Below are 15,559 nucleotides of genomic sequence, written 5' to 3'. Positions count from 1 at the left end.
CGGCGAAAACCAATTGGAACGTTCATATCGAGGAATGTCCCAGGCTGTCAAGACAGAGCCGTTATGTGATTAGCTGAATCAAACATGTCAGTGCAGCGTCCAGAGCGAATAAAACTAATTAACGGCTAAACTTCTTCAACCACACCAGCTACCTGGGTCGCGTTGGTAGCGCTTGATGTACACGGGGCATAAAGCTACCAGAGCGAATTCGGCATGGAGCGAAGCTTCTTGAGCAACCAGGGCGAATTTTGCCGATTAAACTCAAGCTATATGTAGCAAGGTGGACCTTTAGATGTTAGTTTTCCTAAAATAATAACCATCAAACTGATACTTGTAATTGCACGACTACGCCACTGGGGGACTGCCACCCCAGAATATATTTTGATTTCAACCAATAAGGCACAACAGGTTCGGATAGAATGCACAAGAGACGTACCTTTGTTTAAAGGAATAACAATATTTTCTTTATTAATACAAAGTCAATAGTTAAAAACCTGCGCCGCTGGGATAAAAACAGTAATGTTCATTGGAACGGGGTTGGCTGCCACAGGATAAAAGGGGTTCACCGAGCTAGGCCAGCCGGGCCGGCTTACTAGTTGAGAATAAATTAGTTCACCACTCGTGCACAAAACCAAGGGCCTATGGTAAACGCCAGTCACACACACGCGCATAGGCTCACTACGCTATGTAAGTGATTAAATGACAATACGTGTGGATATCCACTACACACAGAGTAAATCCGTATAATCACACTCAAAACTACTAGTCTACTGTATGGCCGCCCGACTAGAGCAGCGTACATGGGCCTAGAACTGTGACAGCCAAACCCCGTACAATGACAAGTGACAAGCTAAAGCGGCGGACAGGCAAAAGAAAATGAAACAAACAAACAAAACAGAAAGGCTAAACAATTTCGTAAGGGCAAAACAGCGGTGAGCAGCTGCCGCAAGCAGTCTGCCCACAGAGACAGACCCTCGACGTACTCTGAGGTGTCTGGAATTAGGTGAACATACACACAGATCAGTACATGTTACATACAAATAGTTGACAAATGTTTAACATGAGCTATGCATAGGACAAAGGATCTTTACAAGCTCACCTCGACAACACTGAGAGGGAGGGGAAGCCACTGGGGTTAGACGCCACGGAAACTCTGGCTCCTGAGAATGAACAGTATGTTTAAATACACAGCTCTAGCTGGTTGCAGTCATCTAGACAAAACTGTGATCACACATACCTTGCTGCACCCGTAGCAAAGGCACCGGGCATCATCAGCGAATACCCGCACACCGGGAAGGCTCCAATGAGCCGGTCTAATTCATCTGGTTTTATAAAAACAATGGCATAGCCACCAATTACGGATTAGCCACTGAGCGGCTACCTGAGTCCCGTGACGTCATTGGGGTATGGGAACTGCTGAAGGACACACCTTACTGGACAGACAGTGCGCCCTGTTACACTAATCTTAAGCGAATTCGCTATAACGCGGTTCGGCGAAAACCAATTGGAACATTCATATCGAGGAATGTCCCAGGTTGTCAAGACAGAGCCGTTATGTGATTAGCTGAATCAAACATGTCAGTGCAGCAGGCCGCGTTAACCCTCGCCGAGGCCCGGTGCAGACGCAATCCGGGGCCCCTACAACACATTATAATGAGCCATATTCAAAACGCATGAAACGCAGGCTACACGGTACTCCAACACAAAAAAAGGGTGCGCTGAACCCCCTGCTGAGTTCACTAGTCACAACCAAAGAGGCTTGAGACAAGAGGGCTTACTCACGTCATAACAGCGTAGTAGGAAATGATGGCGAGGGGAGTACGGAAATGTTATTCACTGTGGAACAGGTCATAGGACAGCGTGAATGTCTGTCAGCTGTCCTTAATTACCCCCAGCAATTACTGCTGACCAACAGCTGCCTTTACTTGGCCACAAATTATCCATTATGGTGTCGCCCCCACTGACCATGTGCAAGGGAGTACGAAAATGGCATCCATCGCACCCACTGACCAATGACCATGCGCAAGGGAGTTCATTTTCCATCCACTCGTGTCCTCAGGCAACGCCCCCGTACTACACCGTGGCCAATGCATTCCCCGCCAAGAGATTGTTCTTTCTCTTGAATTTCTTTGGTCACAACGCAGGAAGCATGGACAGCTGACAGGGAGGAGATTCTGTGCACTGCCGTTTGTCGGCTCAGCTAGAACTTCCAAACAGAAGCACAACCAAAAAGTCTCTTATTTTTGCTACGTTGCTGCCGACCAATTTGTCGAATCGAAACCGTCGTGGTAAACACGTGTTAAATAATTTAACCTCCAATGGCCTTGGAAAGACTGACTGACTGTCAAAGGAAAGTAGCCTAGCCTACTCAGCTGTGTCGCTTGTCGCAAGGAGGGAATCCCCTTAGCAGCAAACCACTGCAAAGCGAAGCTGTCACGAAATCCCCTCAAAATGTAGTCTACCATATACCAATTAAGAAGTAAGCGGTTTTCATCTAGATGGTGCATTACACTGTATGCAATCATTACAGTAGACTACGGTGCAAATTCGTAATGTTTAGATGTGGATGTATCACACACGTTTTTTTTTCTTCCAGATAAGAGCCACTTGCTAACTGAACAATCTGCGAGTGGTACCCAGGCATGTTTTAACTGAACACAAACCCGAACGCAACGATAGGCTACGCTGACAGAGCATCGACATTATTACAGTGCTTTAGGGAAATGGCCATAACAGTGCTTTTGGAAAATACGACTATATCATTTTAGTGTTTGCTAAATCCTTGGCTTGCCCTGTTGTTGTCAGACTGTCAGAAGAGTGCTGGTTGGTGCACTTTACGCAGCATTATTGTGAACACTTTTTTAATAACACCTCAGAAGTGATCCTCGCCGCGCCATGCAAGACTTTAGTTTCGCGAACGCAGTTGGGTGCGTGATTTATTTCCCCATGTTTTGACTATAGAATAAGATAAAGTTAGGCCGGAGATCCATTATAGCGTCTTGTTATCTCAGCTCGACGTATTGGATGGCCCAGTGTCGACGCACTGCTACTACAGCTCGCGTGGCCCGGGAGTTATATACAGGAAGTATATCAATCTACATTTCTAGCCGTTTTTATCCATATAGCAAACCAACTGCCCCTAAATTACAGTTCAAAATGCTCTTACCGAACTCGGCACATGTGTTTTTTTCACACACAGCTTGGCCTCGTGTTGTTATGCTTATGGTCGAAATCGAACATAATCATTTGAACCCAGGCATCATAAGCACATGCAACATACATGCTTGTAGTCTATATTTTGTACATCCAAAAGTTCGACAGATGTCAAAAATCTGCTTTTACCGAGGGAAATGCACCTTCGTGATGACCACAGGTATCATGGGACATCTTCATGTAATCAACAGTCATTGGGTAACGCAGTCCGTCAGCCGCTGCTAATTTGCATAACTTTCAGGAGAGCTCAACTTTTTGACGTGCCACCGGAGCCACGCTCGCCGTGCCGGAATCCCAACATGCATTGCGAGTCCGGTAACGACGATATGCCGCATTTCATTGAAAATGAATTGAATGCGTTGGTACGGCTTGCGTAAAACTGACTAGTGGATGGGCACCGTTAGGTTGGTGTGCTGTGCTCTTGTTTGCTTAGCTTACATGATTGCACAAGTCCATGATCGCTATGCAACCATTACAAAAAGCGATTATAACACTGACCTTACAAAAATGACTAACGTTGCCAACCTTCTCTTCAATGCGGTAATCCATGCCGGGCTGAAGTTTATCCGTACAATCTGAAGCAAGTGCTGACGCCGAGTTTCTCACATCTTTTTTAGACAGTATCCCATCATCAAACTCAAAAAATATTGACCACTGTTTTCACTGGTGGCACACAACCAGAAGCATCTGACTGAAATGATTATCATAGCCTTTCTACCTATAAACCCTCTCTGTGATTATTCCGAAGACCTCCGATTCCTGCGTGCATGCAGAGGCGATTCTAGGCTCAGTAGGGGGGCCACGTGAAAATTAAAAAGAAAGAACACTTGTAACAAATCGCCACTTCTGTTCCCCAGCTACAGTCTTGGGGGGGCCAAGCTGCCTGTTTAGCCTGGTGACAAGATGTGCATATGCGCCTCTGCTTGCCTACGGATGGCGAAATGCATCAAAAATACAATTTGATTGTCTCAAAATATCGTTTCATATTTTCCAATCTCACGACGTCCGGGGCCCCCTCTAGTGGCGGGGCCCGGTGCTGCTGCACCGGTTGCACCATAGGATAACGCGGCCCTGGTGCAGAGCGAATAAAACGAATTTATGGCGAAACTTCTTCAACCACCCCAGCTACCTGGATGGCATTGGTAGCGCTTGATGTACACGGGGCATTATCCTGGTTCTTCTTCAATGTACAAGCACTGCATTGCACTCGCGCTGCACGCGTTCACAATGCAATCAGCTGCAGAAAATGAATGATCGTTCCCTTGCAATGTGTTTGTAAATGACCCCCTTTTAATTCTGGGGGTAAATGCACGACCCTCCATTAATATGACAATTTCTTCAAATAAGCCACCACAATAAATTGTTGATAATATGTTGAGGTTCATGTGAGCAAGTTGATGTTTCTCATTGCGAATGCATCTCAAATGGCGCTTTTGTGTACTAGTCAGTCCCTCCAGGAAATCGCGATGTTGCGATCGCGTCGTTTTTCGCAACTTCAATGAATTCCCGCGAATTCTGCGCGAGAGCGCAACTTTAACCAATCACCGCGATTTCCCGCAACTTTGAACACTTTGAACCAATCCATGTTGCGCTGACTTCACTGACGTCGACAAACTTCCTTTCAAAAAGGATAATACAATAAAAAAAATACAATAAAAAAGTAACCTAGCAATCAGTCCCAGCACTTTACTATGCATGTACAAAGTTGTCGGTGAGGGGGAAAAAACTAATAAATACGAATGTAGGAAACGCCATGTTCTCATTGCGCGTCTGCTTGCATGGTCACAGGAGGGAAAGGCCTACATAAATATATAATTAACACTTCATGACAGTCATCTACATTACGCCAAGTATAGGGCTCCTACAACAAGATGTGTTTTTTTGTCCTAAAGCGGTCCACCTGCTGGACCACTTTGGTGTTTGACTTGTGCGCATACAGAAGGCAACATTTTCCCTCCGAATTGAGATGCGCAAATGCCTTGTCCACAACAAAGGAGTAATTTCCATCCTTCATCGTGAATGCTGCGTGCGTGCCTGGCCGATATAGTAATCTCTTTCGCGCAAATTGGGCTATGGCTGGATACGAGCACTGGTGACCGTGGTGACCGTGTCGTCAAATCACTTTCGTTTAACCTGGCGCGGTCAAACGGTCAAGGAACACTGAACATGAATAAAACCAGAACAGACACGTTGGAGCTGTGGGAGTAAGTTGGAAAACTACTTTCTGTCTCTCCCTCTCCTTCTCTCTTCCTTGCGCGATTGACGGTATTGATTGACAGCTGAGACCTCCGTTCTGCAGGCGACGTGGTGTTTTATAGATAACAATCTCGTCGTCTTTTATATTCACAAGAGCACCAAAATTAATATAATTTCTGAGCATTATTCAGCAAGCACCCTTCACAACAGGAAATCTGTGAACTCCATCCTCGTTACATTGAATGATGATCATCAGCCGTTAATTTAAAGCCGGCTGACGGCGCGGGAGAACAACAACAAAAAAAGACCTAAGCCTATGCCTTCTTTCGAAAGCGACTCCCTCTGCTTTTATTTGTGTTGCTTTTGACAAGCTTGAAAATTAAACGCCGACACAGGCAGGCTATGTGTAGACGACTCACATTAACCAGGATTTCAGTCACAAGAGTTCATGTCACGCACCCTCTTCAACTGGGTGGACATGCCCAATTCCGCCCGCCTACTTATAGTTAATTATGTATCCACTGTTTAAGTAAGGAATGGATATCGATATGATACGAAGTTTGTATGCTTACAATTTGAAACGGTGATGACATTTAAAACAGAGTCAAACGGCCATAAACAGCATTGTAATGAAGGGTGTCGTAATGGCAGCATGAAAGAGATGGAACTTTTCACGACGACATTCTGGCTAAAAACTCGCCCTGGCCGCTTCCCTGCTTTGCTTAAGGACCAAAATTATAATATAAAAATGGAAATAATATAAAAACACCAGAGGACTGGAATGTGGCAGTGTCCTTTACTTTCAAGCCTGGGGAAACACATTAAAAATCGCAACTTTTACTTCATGCCGCAACAAAATCGCAACAACACAGTAAGAAGCTCCGCAACTTTTATTGCGATTTTCTGGAAATCCTCGTGCACCATCTGGCAATTCCGACCACGATTTTTTTAGAAAATGCCCGCGATTTCCTGGTGGGACTGACTAGTTTGAGCACTGACTACTCACTGAAATGTAGCGGCAGAATGTTTGCAGACTCGCTGGGAATATTGACACTTTCAGGAGACTGCATACAGACTTCTGTGCTTCTGCGGCCGAGTGCAGTGCTTGCACTTGCACTTGCACTGCACTTGTGTAATCAGCAGCATAGCCTAGCCGGTTTGCTAACCATTATGACAGATGTTTTGGCTTGCATGCATGCGCTGCAGGCCAAAACTGAACTCTTCCACCTTGTGGACACAAGTGAATCACAATTCAGAAACGCATCACGGGCGGACGGACGGACCACCGGACAGACGCCAATGCCTCTTATAGAGATGCGTGGGACGCATCTAATAAAAACAATAATCAATGAGGGGGCAAGTAGGCCTACATTGGCACAGCACTGTAGCCTACCATGCACCATTGCCATAGCCAGAAAAAAACAAACAAACGGCTTTACCAAGAAGAGATCGTCTACCTTGACACGTCTATGTATTCTTTCAAAACATTCTGGTATTTCTCCATGTAGTTAGGGAAAGATATGGATTTTTTGGAAAATCTGTGAACTAATTTATTACCAATAGATTTTTTTACCATGTATTCTTACAGGTGTCTAGAGACACCACACAATTTATCCACGGCCAAATCCCATGGGAATCTCCTATCAAAGTTTAGGTGCCCAGATGGCCTGTGTAAAAATTGGAACCCGACAGTTTGGGGGGAAAGGATGCAGAAAGGGCCATAACTTTTGAAGTTAACTGCATACAGAGACAAATTAACACATTTTCCCATACAACACTGACCCAGTGAATACAAATAAGTGGTTATTCTTGACATTTGACCACATTTTAACTGTGTTCTTTGGTCAAAAACATCAAAAAATGGCCTAAAATGTGTAAAATTTATTTTCATTATTTCAAGTTTTTCTTTGTGCTTTTTCACAACTTGCTCTTAATTTCTTCATTGAATTCTTCTTCCTTCATTTCTTCAGTGAATTTGATTATTTTACTGGGTTGTTAGATTAAATAATACCCCAAAGTTAACATTTTTAACCCTTTAATGCCCTAGACTACAACCCGGAAAATGACTTAACTGTCAGAATGTGGGATAACGTCAGCCACACATTAACACATTTCCCAGTAATGATGCAATGAATGAGATTAAGTGTTTATTTTTTACTTTTGATGATGAGGGTTTATTTTGAAAAATAACAAATAGAACATCTGTAATCAGTTTGTCATAGCATCAGTTCTCATCTCATCCAGTCTCATTAAACTCTCCCTCACTGCTGTTAACGTCAGGATGGTTCATATTCTGGCAAGATGTGCCATGACAGTTTGAACATGCAGAAAAGCACTTAACCCCTTGCTTTTTGCAGCTGCACCTGAGGGTGTCGCATTCCCCTGCACAGCTGCAACTTACAAATTTCAGGAGATACTGTGGTGCAATCGGGTCAGTGGTCGTTACTGGCTCATAGCCTTGCTCCCCCTTTGTCCATCCATATTTAAGGACATCCAATGATGGACTTTCCAGCACTAACCAGTCTCGGGTTTGAAGGTATGCCCTGAGTGAGTGCTGGGCTGCAGCTCCAGTTGTTGGGGGCAGTTTTTCTGGGCTGATCCTTCCGGCTGCAGCCCGCTTGCTGAAGATGTCAAAACGCAAGTCTTCTAAATTTTTGGATATGTTGCCGCAGAAAATGAATGCGAACAGTTCGCAGCCAGCTTTGATAATATCCTTTTTTTCGGCTCTGATGTTAAGGAAAATATCCATGACCTCTTCTGTTTTATTGCTCTTGCAAAGCTTCTTTAGCAAAGTTGGCTTACTAAAGCCGGAAATGGTGGACACTGTGTCACAGCCAGAGAGGCTGTGCAAAAATATTATGTACTTTACACACCTCTCTGGAAGGGCTTTTCTCATCTCATCCATGCTGTATGATGTGTATTTTGCAGTTGTGAGGAAAATTGTGTGGTTTGACTTATGATGAACTAACATAGCCATGATGTCTGTGTCCTCAGACCTGACCTCAACCGGGGAACTTATTGCCTCATGTAGAGCAATAGAAACAATGGACGTGTCAGCATCCCCTGAGCATTGTTTAACATGTATTTTGTCATGCTGAAAGGTCTCAGCAAGGAGCAGTATGAGCTGTGTTTTGTTCTGCTGATTGTCGAGGAACTTTTCATGTGGAACCAGATTTTTTTGGCCTTTCCGAATCGTAATATTACAACATGCCTTTTTTTAAATCCTTCTCAGATGGTCATGATCTTTAGTGGAGGTGTTGTAACCATCAAAGACCACAATAATCCGGAGGTGCTGTTTGCCCATTGACAGCACAAACCGAAGGTAACTCTCTGCAATATCCATCAACGTGAGGTTAGTCTCCCATTTGACACTGGCAAGAGCCAACCTCCATCAACCACCAGACTTGTGCACATTGGTGCCTTGACAGGCTCCACACATTCCTTCAGGAACCTTGCGAGGGCAGCCTTGTCTGGCTTCTGCAACTTCTGGTGCTTGTCAAATAGAGACAATGGTGTTGGAGTCAATTCAAAACACAATGCTTCTTTGGTCTTGATTTCACGCTCACTAATGATGATGAGACGGTTGAAAAATGTGTGTGAGTCAGTGATTAGCTTCTCTCCATTGATTTTGGGTGCAGATCTGAGGCTTGCCAATGACTTGACCTTGTCTTTGGTTTTCATTGTATCCAGAAGAGTTTTGCATCTTGCATCCATCTTGGCTTGAATGGCTCTGCCAACCTCCTCTGCATTGTCAGCATTGACTGAATCCATACGAGTGCTGCTGAAACCTGTCGAGAAAGATACCAAGGTGTTCTTGTCACCTATGGAATCGAAGGGGTTCACTTCTTCTAACCATCCAACTATGGCATCAACTGCATCATTGTCCTTCTCCATCTGGGCTCTTGTGACATCTGTGTGGATAGGTACCCCACTTTTCTTCATCATCTCTTCAAACTCCTGGTGAATGTAGGTGAAGTGATCCAGGGTCTGAATCCAAGACTTGTGCACAGATTTGTTGCGGAAACGCCCTCTGCTTAAACCACCTGAGGATTTGGCCTCACGCATGAGTGTGGTTTCTATTGCTATGTCAGTCCATGTACCTGACCATTCATGGTCTGAGAACCGGACTACATGATTGCCGTACAAAGTGAACTTCGATAGAGTTTCCTGGAACACAGGGCTGTCATGTCGCTGCTGCATTAATTGAACATAGAACCTTACTCCCTTTACATACAGATGGTGCCCTGCTGCTGCAAAAGTGTTCAGCATCCCAATGATGCAGTTGAGGTGGCCTGTGTGGTCTGGGGCATGCTCACTGCTGATAAATACCTTGATGAGGTCCACTCTGCCGTAATACCAGACCCAGAGTGCAGGTGTCCTTCCTCCCTCAGCCAGAGTTTTCAATCTCTCTTCCATTCTCTCTTCGAACAGTGACACAATTCTTGGGTTGTCCATCGAACCTGTAGTAGAGAGTTTACATTGTATTACTATAATAATAAATTGAATAATAATTTCAATAATTTTAGCAACGCTAAGAATAATCATGGAAAGGGCAAATTACCTCCTTTGCTGTTCTGATGAAGTTCTCCATTTCTTCATACTCCTGCTCGCTGAAAGCAACATCTTTCGGAACAAACTTGGCAATTGCTGCTGATGCAAGAAGGTGAAACTGGATGGACTTGGCATAAGCCCTGCCTGAGAGAATGTGTTCTGCTGTGTTGCTGCCTGGGTAGACCAGCTGTATCATCTCTTCCAGTCCTGTGTCTGCCATGATTTCCCCAATGGAGCCGAGGAAACTTCTTAGGAGATGAAAGCCTCCAAGTCTTGTCATGTCTTGTCCCATTCCAGTTGTGGTGTTCAAATGTGGTGTTGCAGTTCTGGATAGCCCATCCTGCCATCCAAGTAATGTCTCCAGACTTCAGTGCTGGAGGGTCTTGGTGGAGTTCAGCGATGGGAATCAACCGGATGTCTGCCAATCCTGATTTCTTGTTTGGTACAAAGGATTGTATGTTTACCTCTGTAACTTTGAGAGCTGCCACCTTTTCATGCACTGTCATTTTTCTCCTTGGTTGTGTGAAGCTCTTGTTGTCTTACTGTTGGAGCAGATGTTACTCTGATGAATCCCATTGCATGGAATGATGTGTTTCCTTGTAGTGATGCAATGTTGAGATCAATATTATCACCAACAAATTGAAGAACAGTGCTCTCTGCAGGGACTGAGAGGGTTTTCTGATTTTCCTCATGCGTTTGTTCACCACTCTCCTCTTGGTCTTCTGAGTGTTCCGTAGATAGGACTGCATCCATCTCTGCTTCCTCAACTTCCACAGCATTCCTACCATCCTCATCTGTGATTATAGTATCTTCATCAAAGCTACCACATCCATTTTTCACTTTCAAGTAACAATACTTGTAATCATGAAGCTCAGCATAGGATTCAGAGTATCCTAAGTTATGAATACGGTCAATCAACCACTTGGATCCAAACATGTGGTCAAGCTGAATTGTGAGTCCTAGTTGGGAGGGCATCACTCCAGATCGAGGGCGGTATGCTTTCAGCAGGTTCTGTCCCCAGATTGCCACCTTCTCATCAGTTTTCACAATTGCCTTCAACAACTGTTTGAGGCTGTCAGGAATCAACTCCAGTTGGCTCTGTGTATTGGTCATGCTATTTACTGATGGGTACTGCTTTTCATCCAGTGGAACTCTTGCCAAATCTCCACAGATTAGGTTAATGGCAGTGGAAATGATGACCTCTTTGAGTGCTTCATCATCAGTGGTTTGCATGGGGTCAATGACCTGTTGGCGGTAATCTCGTAGTATTGGCTTGGTAGTGTCTTTTAGCCACACAATGTCCCCTCTTCTCTCATCTGATGTGAAGCAGAGTGATTCTTCATAATGTCTCTGAAGCTTTTTTTTTTTAGTACTGTCGTACATATGTAAAACTTTTGTCCTCCGTGGGTTTCAAGCTCTTCCATCTTCTTGTGGATTTCAGAGAGACTTGTTACTCCATGCTCCACTTCCTCATCCAACCATGTGCATACTTTTTCAAACAGCAGCTGTCTCTCCTCATCGATGGGCCGTCCAACCTGAAGGTGGAAAATATTTTTTAATTGAAATAATTTGGTTCAGTACCTTTGTAAAGTCAGAGAGTTATGGTCTTGAAAAGTAATACCTCAGAGTTGGTTACTGGGTTCTCAAACAAGGACCGGCACTTGAGATGATACAATGTCTCTTCAGCGACCAAATCTATTATTCCGGACAGGCGACCAGCAACTTCAACTCCCCAGGCATCCCCTCGTCTCTTAGCTGTCTCCAACAAATGCCCTGGAAGCGATTGTCATGCACGATACAACTTCCGGGCTTTATCTGCATTATAAGCACACATGATTTACATTGTTGAACGTCTTAATTTGGGTCATCTCCCTTCCTCCAGTCCTCATGTAGTCTGTTAATCAAGACTGCATCATCTACGATCTTACAATAGAATAATAGCTGCTCGTAACCTTTCTGTCTGACCATTGATAGTTTTTGCACCTCAGTGCCAGAACCACCACAGATGAAGCACCTCAGACCATGGCAATCGGCGATATCCGATTCCATACTGCCCTAGAAGATAAAACAGCTTGGTGATTTTTTCCCCCTTTCTCAAATATGCAACTGTAATGCGCCAAAAAGAGCTGCATTACTAGACTGAATGAAATGGACACTTGTCTCATTTGTATTACATTACATAATCATGACATACTGTAGGTTAACTGTTAACAATCTAATTTCCCACGTTTTGATGGTAGCCAACTCTATCGTAAGACAATCATTAGCCATGTTATGTTTACTTTTCCTCATAATACACATTAGTTAACTGCTTAATGAGCCTGAAAAAAAAAGCTAGCTATGAAACATCAAAGCTGCTAATAACTTCACAACTTATATAGTATAGTAAAACCAATTGAAAGTTAAATTCAAGTATGAGTAAAATACATAACACCAATGTAATCATAATTTTAGTTTCAAATACGTAATTATATCAAATCAAATACTTACTGCTTTTTCCCAAAAGAGAGACGTTCTAACTGTCAGATTTCTTCTTGTATCCAGTGTTGCCAGATGTGTCTGACCAAATCCCAAAATGCTCCCAAAAACCGCCAAAATGCGCTAAATTCCGCCCAAATTCAACAAATTACATTGACTTCTATGGGCCCAAAACGGCAGAAAAAAACGCCAAATGGCCAATTTTTCCCGTTTTTACCCGCAGACGCTTGTCAAAAGTAGCCCAAGTGGGCGGGCACCCGCCCAATCGGGCAACACTGCTTGTAACAACTGTTGGTCACCAACTGCCACAGCGCCAAAATTCCAAAATTGACATTCCAACATTCCAAAACTTTTGTGGTGTTTCTTTTACAAGATAGGTTACTATTCTTTAATAATTAAATGGGGAAATGAGCTTTTATTGCCATTTTTATTATTATATGGTCCAGATGCCAAATATTACCTTGAGCACTGTTGTATAGACAAATATGTAGCCTAAGCCCCCTTTTGTATACATCAAAGTAATGCCATTCCATACTCTATTTGAGTTGTCAGGCCTAAAGTGAGATGGTGCTTATGTAACAGGGTAGACCTGTTTAAGGTCAAGGTGAGCATTGTCCCTTGCCAGCTCCCATACTAGTCTGACGTCATGGACTCAGCTAGCTACTGAGTGGCTCCGCAGTAAGTGGCGGCTAGCCCATTGTTTTATAAAAACAGCTGAAAGTGAGCGCTTAGCTGGAGCTCTCCCGGTGTTTGGGATTTTTGTGCTGGTGAACGCTGCGCTCTGGCTGAGCGCGCCAGATCCTGGGATGACCAGCCCCAGTTGTGAATACATATTTGTCAATGTGGAGGTACGTGTTCATGTAACTACTTGTGATCTGTGTTTGCTAAACCTTCAGAACACTGTATTCACTACCGTGTTAATCTCTAGGTGAGCCTGAGATTCTCCCTTGGTGCGCGACCTGTCTGTATCAATCGGTAACTCACACTCTGTCCACCTGTGCTGAGGTATGTATGAGTACCGGTGTGTCATGTTAACATTGTTATATGTATATATATATTTAATGATGGACTTTCGCTCACTAATGTTTGTTTGCCTCACCCCTCAGAGTGTGCCGTCGAGGGTCGGCAACCTTGCTTACTGCTGTTTTGTCCCTGCCCAATTAGTTTTGCTTTTCTGTTATGTTTGTTTTTGTTTGTTTAATTTCCGCCCGGCCGCCTATCCTCCCCCCCCCCCCCCCCCCCCCCCTCTCCTGGTCTGACTAGTATTGCTGCTGTTCGTAGGCCTACCGAGGCAATATATTTACCCTGTTAAAGCTCTATTCTCCCACCGCTTTCAGTGCAGGCCCCGTGTCTCATTACGCACTTATTGTAGCTTTAGGGGTGACGTGCACAGTTTGAGATCACCTTTGCTGTGTAAAGACTTACTGATTGAATCACTTGCGTGCAGTGGAAAGACTTGTTGTTTAAATCACTTGCTTGACGTGGAAAGACTTACTGATTGAATCACTTGCTTGACGTGGAAAGACTTACTGATTGAATCACTTGCTTGCCGTGGTAGCCTATGCCTATGCGCATATGTGTAAATAGGAATATTGTAGACACGGGTTACCTGCACTGATCGTCTGGTTGAGTTATACCATAGGAACCTCAGACCTCCCCCCTCTGCACAATCCCGTCCCCTTTTTGTTTTAGGCGGTGCAGGAGTTTTAATGTATGTTCATTTTCTTATTTTAAATATATGTTAATAAAGAGAATATTTTTATTTTGAAACAAGAAGTACACATTTCTGTCTACGTTTATCAGAACCTGTTGTGCCTTGGTATCATTGGAGTCCAGGTTTACTCTGGGTGGCGAAATTCCCCCAGTGGCGTAGTCGTGCAATTATAATTATCAATATTGATGATTTATTATTTTAGGAAAATTAACATCTAAAGTTCCACTTGGTTACACTTAATGCCAATATAATAACTAAAAATTCATACAGTAAATGATAAATGAGCAGCAAAATGAGGTGGGAAAAAAATACAGCAACAGTTGACAGAATGAAAAGACAGAAGATTTGACATATTAGGCATTTTGTCCAGAAATGTGGTTTAACCCTATCGCGCCGGATGCATCATATATGTCTCATCAAATTCAAAGCCCTCTCCACGCTGACACAAAAAAAAATCGATCTGAAAAACATCCTGCGTGTCATTTCCAAACGTCCTGCAGTACGCGGAAACCGCCACAAGAGAGCAGCGGTCGACAACAAGTTGACCACAGCTCGGCGAAAAACAGGAAAATGGGGTAGAAGCGGTTTCCCTGACCAACGCTGAGATTTCGTCAAATTGCATAAGGTTTGTGTACAAATTTCCGAAATATAACTCTACATCCTTTAATTTGAACACTTGCTTTGTGCAATTAAGCAAGGAAGAGTTTATATTTTTACACCGTGTTGCAGAGAGATCGTGCTAAAACTGATGAGACATATAAGCACCATCCGGCGGTGGCAGGAAGTCAGCCATCAATGCATTTGCTCCATAGGGAAACTTACAAAACACATCACGACGATCCTTTAACAAAACACACAATTTGTTTTACTTCAAGACAAAGATATTGCCTTAAGAAACAGGTTTTACTTGCAATTTTGAAAATGTAATGCAAAATGTTGAAATTATGATCTCGTAAAAAATGCATTGAAGTGAATGGAGAAATGGTCCAATTGTAGTAATGGACCCATATATTCAAATTACACATCAAAAATGAATAATGATCTATATTACACTCATAAATAGGTTGTTGAGCATTCGATCAGCTATGTTTTTACATAGATTTTAAAAAAATTACCCAACCAGGCTGTGGGAAATGTAAAATATGGTCCTGCTAAAACAAGGATAGGCTTAAAAAAATGGCAGGATCTCACTAAATATTTAAAGATAATCCTCAAATTAAATTGTCTGACAACTTTTTTAAATTAAAAAAAAGTTGTAAATGCATTAAAAGTCATTTTTCAATGGTCATGAAATTGGAATTTTCATTCATTAAAAGCCTGATGCATCATATATGATGCATTAAATATCTCAGCGACCTTAACAAAATTTTGAATTTTTTTTTTACATTTCTTATAAGGGACCAATAT

General features: G+C 43.2%; 1 long non-coding RNA gene across 1 annotated transcript; it reads right to left on the bottom strand.

The window, feature by feature from the left end:
* Positions 1–296: 296 nt before the first annotated feature.
* On the bottom strand, positions 297–1,396 carry LOC134437475 (uncharacterized). Its single transcript, XR_010032384.1, has 3 exons — positions 1,238–1,396; positions 1,100–1,160; positions 297–993 (listed from the first exon to the last, which is right to left on the bottom strand). It is a non-coding gene; the product is annotated as an uncharacterized LOC134437475 (long non-coding RNA).
* Positions 1,397–15,559: the final 14,163 nt, after the last annotated feature.

This window comes from Engraulis encrasicolus, chromosome 21, assembly GCF_034702125.1.
Source record: "Engraulis encrasicolus isolate BLACKSEA-1 chromosome 21, IST_EnEncr_1.0, whole genome shotgun sequence".
Taxonomy (NCBI): Eukaryota; Metazoa; Chordata; class Actinopteri; order Clupeiformes; family Engraulidae; genus Engraulis; species Engraulis encrasicolus.
Note: the sequence above shows the minus strand (reverse complement) of the source record. Positions and strands in the feature narration are given on the sequence as shown.